Here is a 10,974-nt window from a genome sequence, read left to right on the forward strand (position 1 = left end):
TGGGGGCTATTTGGAATAAGGATTTTGAGGTGGAATACTTCAACCTCCCTCCTTTGCATGGAGGTGGCCATAGGGGAATATTATTCATTGTCTAATTGGTAAAGCTATGGGAAATCTCCTAGGTTCCCTATACATAGGGTGCGTGGGGTGCAGAGCTGCCTAATCCCTCCTCCTGTTTGGATAAGTTCTTGTATTGTGTAATGAGCCTCTTGATTTTCATTTATTTCCTTCCTTTGCCTTCGCATCATGGTTACCGCAAGTGGTAAAGTGATCAAGGTCCACCATTGTCACTGTCCGAGTGGACTCCTAGGTGGCCTAATTTCACGACGAGGAGGGTCGAGGGGAATTTCTAAGAGAGGTTATGGGCTTGGTTGGTCTTGTTTTATTTCCTTCCATTTCCTTTTCATTGAGGCTGTCGCAGGCGATCATGCGATCGAGGTCCATCATTGCTGTTGTCCGGGTGGACTCCTAGGTGGCCTCTATGTGGGGAGGGGAGGGTTGGGGGGCATTTCTAAGGGAGGTTGTAGGCTCGGTTTGTCTTGTATTATTTCCTTCCCTTGCCTTTGTGTCGAGGCTACTGCAGGCGATCATCCAATCGCGGTCCACTATTTCTGCTGTCCAGGTGGACTCCTAGGTGGCATTGGTGACGGGCGGGGAGGTTTGTATGGCCTCTCTATGATAGGATTTGCAGTCGATTGTCCTTTTTTTATTTCCTTCCTTTTCCTTCACATCAAGGCTGTTGCAGGCGATCGAGAGATCGAGGTCCATCGTTGCTGCTGTCTAGGTGGATTCGTAGGTGGCCTTGGTGCGAGGCAGAGAGGGTTGGGGCTCATTTATAATATAGAGGTTGCATGGTTGGTCTTTCTCCATTTATTTCCTTTGCATCAAGGCTACCACATGCGATCGGGAGATCGAGGTCCACCATTGCTGCTGTCCGGGTGGACTCCTAGGTGGCCTCGGTATGGCACGTGGAGGCTTTTGGAGGCATTTCTAAGGGAGTGGGTGAGTGATCGCTCATTTTCTTGTTGGTTGGGGTATGGTTGCAAACTCTGGAGTGGCCTTGGTGCATTGTAGCTTAGAAAGTCTACCCATTTGTTCACCATTTCCTTGTCATGTTGTGTGTGCTTCCTTCTTGGGATGCAAGAGGTGCAAGGCATAAAAGTTTTACATGATATTTTGACATATCTTTGACTTGATGGGTGTTCAGGTTGGCTCTTGGCAAGAGAGTGCCCAGAATGCCCTTTGAAGTGGGAGGGTGCTACCTGGTTGATCCTGCCAGTATTCATATGCTTGTCTCAAAGATTAAGCCATGCATGTCTAAGTATGAACTAATTCAGACTGTGAAACTGTGGATGGCTCATTAAATTAGTTATAGTTTTTTTGATGGTACCATACTACTCAGATAACTATAGTAATTCTAGAGCTAATACATGCACCAAGTCCTGACTCTTTGGAAGGGATGCATTTTTTAGTTAAAAGGTTGGTGTGGACTTGCCCGCTTCTCTAGTGAATCATGATAACTCGACAGATCGCACAGCCCTTGTGCTGGCGATGCTTCATTCAAAATTTTGCCCTATCAACTTTTGATGGTAGGATATAGGCCTACCATGGTGGTGATAGGTGACAGAGAATTAGGGTTTGATTCTAGAGAGGGAGCCTGAGAAACGGCTACCACATCCAAGGAAGGCAGCAGGCGCGTAAATTACCCAATCCTAACATGGGGAGATAGTGACAATAAATAGCAATATTGGTCTCGTCGAGTCTGGTAATTGGAATGAGTACAATCTAAATCCATTAATGAGGATCCATTGGAGGGAAAGTCTGCTGCCAGTAGCCATGGTAATTCCAGCTCCAATAACATATATTTAAGTTGTTGTAGTTAAAAAGCTCATAGTTGGATCTTGGGTTGTAAAGGTCGGTCCGCCTACTTGGTGTGCACTTGCCCTTCTATCCCTTTTGTCGGTGGCATGCTCATGGCCTTAATTGGCTAGGTCACGGCTCCGGCACTGTTACTTTGAAAAAATTAGAGTGCTCAAAGAAAGCTTATGCTCTGAATACATTGCATGGAATAATGTGATAGGAGTCTAGTCCTATTGTGTTGGCCTTCGGGACCAGAGTAATGATAAATAGGGACTGTCGGGGGCATTCGTATTTCATTGTCAGAGGTCAAATTCTTGGATTTATGAAAGACGGACCACTGTGAAAGAATTTTCCAAGGATGTTTTGATTAATCAAGAATGAAAGTTGGGGGCTCGAAGACGATCAGATACCATCCTAGTCTCAACCATAAACGATGTCGACCAGGGATTGGCGGATGTTTCTCTAAGGACTCCTTCACCACCTTCTGAGAAATCAGAGTGTTTGGTTCCGGGGGGAGTATGGTTGTAAGGCTGAAACTTAAAGGAATTGACAGAAGGGCACCACCAAGAGTGGATACTACTGCTTAATTTGACTCAACATGGGGAAACTTACTAGGTCCAGACATAGTAAGGATTGACAGATTGAGAGCTCTTTCTTCATTCTATGGGTGGTGGTGCATGGACATTCTTAGTTGGTGGAGCAATTTGTCTGGTTGATTCTGATAACAAATGAGACCTCATCCTACTAACTAGCTACGTGGAGGTTCCCCTTTGCTGCCAGCTTCTTAGAGGGACTAGGGTCGTTTAGGCCATGGAAGTTTGAGGCAATAATAGGTCTGTGATGCCCTTGGATGTTCTGGGCCACACGCGTGCTACATTGATGTAGCCAATGAGTTTTTCTTCTTGGTTCGAGAGGATTGGGAAATCTTCTCAAATTGCATCGTGATGGGGATATACCATTGCAATTATTGGTCTTCAATGAAGAATTCCTAGTAAGCGCGTGTCATCAACTCGTGTTGACTACGTCCCTGCCCTTTTTACACACCGCCCGTCACTCCTACCAGTTGAATGATCTAATGAAGTGTTCAAATTGCGTCGATGATGGTGGTTCACCATCGTCGACGTCGTGAGAAGTTCATTGAACCTTATCATTTAGATGAAGGAGAAGTCGTAACAAGGTTACCATAGGTGAACCTGCAGTAGGATCATTGATAGTAGGGGTTTTCTTTTTTGGTTTGGGTTGGTTGGGTTTCGATTGCAATGTGGGACTATGTGGTGTGTCTCTAGGGCAGCGGGTTTGGTGTTTGGCGGGAACATTTTTGGTTGCTTGTCTTGTGGTAACACTCTTTTTTTAGTTTGTGTGCTTGCAAGCCATGCTTGTGCTTGTCCCACCCATTCTTTGTTTTTCTTTCCCCTAATGTGTTTCTGTAGGGGGTTCGAAAGCTTGTTTCTTGGGAGCCCTTCCAACAATCTGTTTGTTTAGGCATGGTTGTTGCAGTTGAGGTGCTTGGGAAATACGATGGATAAATTTAGACTCATTCATAGAAGCGGTGCTCGGTCTTTTGTTCATTGGAAAGCATGGGCCAAGGGTGAGGACTTCCATAGTTGGTTCTCTCGAAAAGGTGGCGGTGGTTGATGTGTTGCTTGGGTGAGCTTTTTTTTTGCTGGTGGTTGGGTCGAGGCAGTGGTTGCACGCTCGCCTAGTAGCTCAAACCTTCCATGAGGGGAAATTGTCAGGGGTGGGGTTAGCATGGGATGAATGAAGAGTGGTTCAACCCGTTGGGTGGGCCACCCTCATCCTCCCGACCATTCCTCGACATGCCCTCGTGGAAGGGTTGGGTTTCCAAGTAATGGAAAACACCTCTCTCGGTCTGAGCTCCATCGAGATCGCAATTTTCCCCACCATTGGGCATGAGGGTGGCAATCTTATCTCGTGCCTTTATCGTCGAGGGAATTCCTTGTCCTCTCATGAGCCACTCCCCTTCTAAGGGAAAAAGAAGTAGCGGGTTGTGTCTTTGTTCCTCCCTTTGGATTGTGGGTTTTTTGTGGGACTTGGTCATTTATTTGTTTTCTGGTGTGCAATTTGCGGACGTCCCTCTCTTTAGTGGCCTTGCACAATCGATGTATGTGTGGCCCCGTGGCTTTCTCCAGAATTGAGTGTCAACCTGTGAGAACTCCTCTTTGGAGTTTGATTCTTGACCCCCGTTGACTTTCTCAGTGGAAGGGTTGTTGGGTGTTTTGTACACGGAGGAGTGCAATAGCGGGGTGGGTTTGTTATTAGTAGTCTATTTTTCGTTTGAAGCCTTGTGCTGGGATGGGGGGTTGTTTACCTCTCAGTAACATGCTCCAGACACTGGTCTCATCACAACCCTTGTCTCTTCTAGTGGTCAAGTTTAGGTTGCGATTTAATTGCTTGGTTGTTTAATTGTTGTTTGTTATGTTGTAAAGCTAGAAAGGTTGTTGTGCCGTAATGTATGTGGGAGAGTATGAAGAGGTGGGATGCTTTTTGATTGGGTGAATTCTTTGATTTATTTTTTGTTAGCTGACGTCTACTCGGCGTGCTATTGAGCTTCTCTCTTTTCTTGGGATCTTTGTTTCTTCGGTGTTGTTTTCTTCCTTTCTTCCTTTTGCCCCTAGCTTTATGGAGAAGAGGTGGGATTGTTGTGGATTGGTCTTCGGGAAGGATGAAAAGTAGTGTGAGTTCTCGGGGTGGCCACCCTAGTCCTTCTTGATCGTCATCCCCTGCAGTTCCCCCCTTTTTGTGAAGGCACGGGGTTTGGGAAGCTTGTTCTCTATTTGAGCCTCCCCTTGTGAGCCAGTAGCCACGTTTGATGTCTCTTGCTTTCATGTTGTTTTCTTCCCTTCTTGCTTTTGGCCCCTAGCTGTTAAAATTGGAAACCAGGGTAAAACTTCATGTGGGTCATCTTATTCATGGCTAATAATATTTTTATTAGATTCCTCTCATCAAGGTGTGTAGGATTGATATAAATATCATCCAATTCCGATAAGTATTCATGGAGATATGAATTTATTTTGATTATGGAATTATTATCAAGCCGACCTACAACTCATGTAGGCTCAGAAGCCCAACAGTCGCATCTATTCACCCACCAACGTTGTGTATAAATATAAGAGGACTTTTCCTCATTTGGACTCACTCATCTCATCACATCTCTCTCTCTCTACTGCGCAGATATGAGTCTCTTCTCTACTGCGCTGAAATGGGTCTCTCTCTCTCACACATGTGAAGCCGGAAGCTGTTGAATTTGAAGCTGCAACTGCAGAAGTAAGTATTGACTTGCATGGCCTAGAATATCTCCTCTTTGGAACTGCACTGTAGGTTCATTTGAACCTACTTTGAAAGCTGCAACTTTTGGTGGTGGAATGAAGTCAATCCGACGAACGGTTTGCAAGATATCGACTGCCCTAGTTTGAAGCCAGAAACTGCTGAAATTGAAGCTGCAACTACAGAAGTAAAGATTGACTTGCGTGGCCTAGAATATCTTCTCATGATGAAACTATGTTGTAGGTTCATCTGAACCTCCTCTGGAAGCCGAAACTTTTGGTGGTGGAATGAAGTCAATCCGATTGTCGGTTTGTGAGATATGGTCTGCCCTAGTTTGATAATGAAGCTGCTAATGCTGATGCTACTGATCTAGGGTTTGCTACTGCTGATATGAATCAGATTTATTGTACTATTTCTCTCTGCTGAATTATTGAAGATAAAAGAAGATTTTATCAAAGGGTTTCCACACATTGTGGGGTTTTTCCCTGGCTAGCCGCCACATCTTGTGTCTCTTGTCTTGGCTTGTTTTCTGACGATCGTTTAATGTTCTATTTGCACTTTACTTTATGTACATGTGATTGCTAATCGGTGGAATATAATAAGAAAAAGAAGTAAACTGTTATAAGCATAGAACATACCATAACTTAACATGGTATCGGAGCTGAGGTGAAGACAAAGCCCGAGCAAGAGCAAGAGCAATCATTGAAGAGAAGATTGGCAAGGCTATCCTAAAAGAACTATGGGGTCCTCAACACTCTTTCCTGCCAAAGACAAGCTCCGTGAGAAAGCTGACTATCATGGATGGAAGATGTCTATCGATCTAACTCTTGAAGATCAAGGAGTGCTGGACCATGTAAGAGGCAATATTGTTGAGCCTTCATCAAATGCATTTGCTACTGCCTGGAACAAATGGAAAAATGGAGAAGTCAAAACAAAGAAGATCATTCGGGACTCTATCGAGAAGCGCTTGGTGGCCTACATCTTTGATCTAGACACCTCCAAGGAAATCTACGACAGACTGGTGAGTTTATTTAAAGTTAATGATGCAAATCAAGTTTTGTTTCTTAGAAATAAGTTGAGGGAAATCAAGAAGGGTAAAGATGAAAGTATGCAAGCATACTTCTTAAGAATCACCGAGATCAAGAATGATCTCCTATCTATTGGGGAAACCATTACTGACAGAGAAATGGCACTCACAACTCTCGGAGGATTACCATCTGAATGGTATGTGTTCAGGACTACTCTTCTGAACAATAATGTAATTCCTAGTTTCGAGGAATTAATGGCTAGATGCATTCAAGAACAAACAAGGGTAGAAGAGCAAGAAATTCCCTTGCCTAAAGGTCCTCCTGCTGCCTTTTCTTCTCATGCAAAGAAATGAAATAATTCTGGGACTAAATCAAAAGGAAAGGCTGGACCTAAGGCTAGAAGAAAATGACGATGTTACATTTGCGATAAAGCAAGTCACTATGTATGAGATCATGAGCATCATGCTGAATGAGAACATGGACATAAAGGGCAACATGAGATCATGGACATATAGGATAGCATGATGATGATGCACACTAGTTTGAGCAGCATTATGATGGATAAAATCATGGACATGGGCAGCATGATGATAATCATGATTAGAGAAGCATGGTACAATATGCAGTGGTGCAACTAAAAATCCCTCTGATGGCAATCAAAGGAATGACAAATTCAACAGCAAAGGTAAGAGGAGAGCTGGGAATCAAGGAAGAGGACAAGTATTTAAGAAGGCTAGACATTCTAGGATGTATTAAATGCACGTGACCTCAAAAGGAACCTAGTGTCCATCTTGGCAATGGAAGACAGAGGCTACAAGGTAACCTTTAGCGATGGCAAGGTACGTATATGGAAAAATAATGTTAAATATGCCTTTACTCTTGGGTTTAGTGTTGATTCATTATATCAGGTCGATGGAAGTCTGCTAGGTGTCATGTCTTATGACACATCTCTTCAGTCTGAACTTTGGCATTAGAGGTTTGCCCCCCTTCATTATAAATCTATACTCGGTGTAAGACAGATGGTAACAGGGATGCTTGAATTCCAAGTAGAGAAAGAAGGTGTATGTCTGGGATGTGCTGAAGGAAAGCTCAAAAGGGGACCATTCCCTTCAAGTCAAAGCAAGACCTTCGATATATTACAACTAGTTCACTCAGACATATCAGGTATGATTCCTGTGAACTCCTTGGGAGGATACTCATATTATCTCACTTTTACAAATGACCATTCTCGAAAGACCTAGATATACTTCTTGAAAAATAAGGATGAAGTGTTCCCTTGGTTCCGAAACTTCAAAGCCCTAATCGAGAATCAAACCGAAAAGAAGATCAAGATCTTAAGAACTGACAATGGGACTGAATATGAATCTAATGAGTTCCATGATTTTTGTAAAGAGGCTGGCATCAAGAGGGAGACTACTACACCATATACTCCTGAACAAAATGGTGTGGTAGAAAGGAAGAACCGCACAATTACGGAAGCTGTCCGGGCCATGCTACATGATCAAAGTCTTCCTAAGTTTCTATGGGCTGAAGCTACAAACACTGCCGTATATGTACAAAATCGATGCCCTCATCAAGCATTGGGTTCCAAGACTCCTGAAGAAAAATTCACCGGTAAGAAACCTGATGTTTCTCATTTTAAAATTTTTGGAAGCCCTGTATACTTTCATGTGCCGAAAGAGAAAAGAAATAAATTGGGAGCATCTGGAAAGAAGGGAATTTTTGTGGGCTATGGTGAAAATACTAAAGGCTATAGAATCTATGTAGCCGGTCAAAGGGAAGTCATAATTAGTCATGATGTCATCTTTGACGAAGATATGGCTCTCAGCAAGGTGATCAATATTCCGACTTTGAGGAGCTCTCAAGAAGCCGACACCAGGGAACCGAAAGAAAAGGATGATGAATCAATGCCTGATGTAGAAGAACCCATGGATCCGATTGATCCTCATCCACATGATCCTTCCTCTTCTAGGAAGAGGCCTTCATGGCTTAGGGGGATACTTGATGATGCTGAAGGACATGTTGCACCCTGAGGAACCTTCCATCAAAGTAAGAAACTTAACAGGTATCAGGGATACCTGACCATCATGAGCACGATCATACAAAATGAGCCTTCATCATTCTCAGATGTCGTCAAGCATTAACTATGGAAGGATGCTATGACCATAGAATATGAGTCTATTATGGAGAATGATGTTTGGGAAGTAGTTCCCAGACCCTGGACAAGACAATTGTTACTTCAAAATGGCTTTACAAGATAAAGAATGCAGCAAATGGAAGTATGGAAAAGTAAAAGGTTCATTTTGTTTTATCCTAGAAGGGAGGTATAGACTATGATATTTGCACATGTTGCTAGATATACAACCATCCGCTTGATCATAGCCCTTGTGGCTTCAAAAGGATGGAACCTACATCAGATGGATGTTAAGATCGCGTTCTTGCATGGTTCTATCAAAGAAGAGGTCTATGTGGAGCAACCTAAAGGATTTGAGATTTATGATTGAAAATCTCATGTATGCAGGTTGAAGAAGGCTCTCTATGGGCTGAAGCAAGCACCCCGAGCATGGTATGAGAGGATTGATAGCTACTTGATGAAGCTGGGATTCACTAGGAGTGAAGCTGATCCTAACCTTTACTTTAAGGTTGAAGATGACAAGCCTCTCATACTGGTGTTTTATGTTGATGACCTCTTTCTAACAGGTGCAAACCCTCTCATTCACAAATGTAAGAGGGAGATGGCTTCTGAATTTGAAATGAAGGACCAAGGACTTGAAGTGTGGCAGAAGCCAAGGGAAATTTTCCTATCTCAAGGAAAATATGTGGTAAATATATTGGAAAGATTCGGTATGATGGACTGCAAGCCTGTGACTACCTCGAGGATCTTAACTTTTAGAAGTTATAGGGTAGTGATGTCGGACCAGACTTGGGAAATGCCTCTGAGTTTCAAAAAACTCATTCGCATTGATGTTCTTGGTGAACCTCCGTCCGAACATATGTTTTGCAGTTAGCATTGTGAGCTCATATTTGGTTGAGCCTCACTAAATTGATGCCATGAATCTTCTGAGATGTCTTCAGGATACAATCTCTCATGGATTAAGATACACTGCCGGAGATGTGAGACAACTTGGATATACTAATGTTGATTGGGCAGGCAGTGTGGTGGACCGTAAGAGAACTTCCAGGTACTGTTTCACCTTGGGATCTACTTCGATATCCTGGATGAGCAGGAAGTAGAAGTCGGTGGCTTTGAGCACTGCAGAAGAAGGATATATTGTTGCTAGCATAACCTCGTGTGAGGCAGTCTGGTTGCAAAATCTCTTCAGTGAGCTGTTTGGATTTACATTGGATACCACTGTGATTCTCTATAATAACCAGAGGTGGGATTCGATTATTGAGGAATCCCGTATTCGTCAATTTCTCCAGTAGATAGACATCATCTGGGATATGGTAAGTCGATGAGCAAGGAAGCTCCATCACATTAAGATGATGTACAGGTTGATACACCTTGTCAAAGCCCCGAGGAAAGATCTAATCTATGATTTTCCCAAACGACTTGGAGTTGTCAAGAAACCCTTGTACAAGGGTCCTGCATGTTGCATACATTGAGCTCTGGGAGCTCTGAGGGCTTGTGGTTCCTACTGGAGCAACATATGACCACAGGGTGACTCACCCTCCCCTAGTGGTGCACACTGGAACAAGATGATTTGCTCTCTTATAGGACAAGATGATTCGATCTCTTGTGGAACAGGATGATTCGCTCTCCTGTGTAGTAGGATGATTAGTTCTCTTGTGAGGCCTGGATTGATGTGTTCTCCATGGCAGCCTGGATTGATGTGTTCTCCATGGCAATTGTAGCAGGATTGATGTGTTCTCTTGTGAGGCTTGGATTGATGTGTTCTCCATGGCAATTGTAGTAGGATTGATGTGTTCTCCTGTGAGGCCTGGATTGATGTGTTCTCCATGGAAATTGTAGAAGGATTGATGTGTTCTCCTGTGAGGACAGGATTTATTAGTTCTCCTGTCGAGGCATCCTACCCATGTAGTCTAGGACTCATGGGAAGTACCTCTCATCTGATCAATGAGCAGGGAAATGAAGTTAGGGACCATAATAGTACCGATGGACGCATCGTTGTAACTACCATACTCCCTACGCTAGGATGACCTCCATTGATCTGGGATCAATGATACTGGTCTGGGACCAGTGGTAGGAGTTGTACCATACTATGACGCTGACTTTAGGTTGGTTGAGACTGGTCTGGGATCAGTGGTACATACTCTGAGACTGAATTTGAGTCAGTGGAGGATGATATTGATCTGGGACCATTGGAGTTGTACTCACTATGATGCTGGCTTTGGGTTGGTTGAGACTGGTCTGGGACTAGTGGTACATACTCTGAGACTGAATTTGAGTCAGTATGATACATCCTCGATCATTTCTTCTTCTTCATAATTCAGACAAAAGCAGAGTAGAATAGAACAATGCAAGAGCAAAGCAGAACAGAACAAATCAGTACAGATCAGTTTAGGGCAGAACATGACAAAGAAGAACAGGCAAAATAGAGCAGAGCAGGTGTTGTGGGGAAAAATGCCTATGCAGGACGATCCTATCCACCTAAGGTGTGACAGTGCGTTAGCAACAAACAGATACAACTATTTTGGTTTCTTCCTTTATGAAATGTGAAAGAGGGGAGATCGATAGACTTACCGTTGTCTTCCGTTTGTCCCTCAATATAGATCCTCTTCTCTTTGGGTGTTCACAGCTACTTGCCTCCTCGCTTGCTCAAGAGAACAACTACTTGAT

At 43.5% G+C, this 10,974-nt stretch overlaps 1 pseudogene; it reads left to right on the top strand.

The window, feature by feature from the left end:
* The first annotated feature begins 1,259 nt into the window (after positions 1 to 1,259).
* Positions 1,260 to 3,070, top strand: LOC149152354 (18S ribosomal RNA; annotated as a pseudogene).
* Positions 3,071 to 10,974: the final 7,904 nt, after the last annotated feature.

The sequence above is a fragment of the Pinus tabuliformis genome, chromosome 9, assembly GCF_031772625.1.
Source record: "Pinus tabuliformis cultivar Carrire ecotype Pingquan chromosome 9, CPIR1, whole genome shotgun sequence".
Lineage (NCBI taxonomy): Eukaryota > Viridiplantae > Streptophyta > Pinopsida > Pinales > Pinaceae > Pinus > Pinus tabuliformis.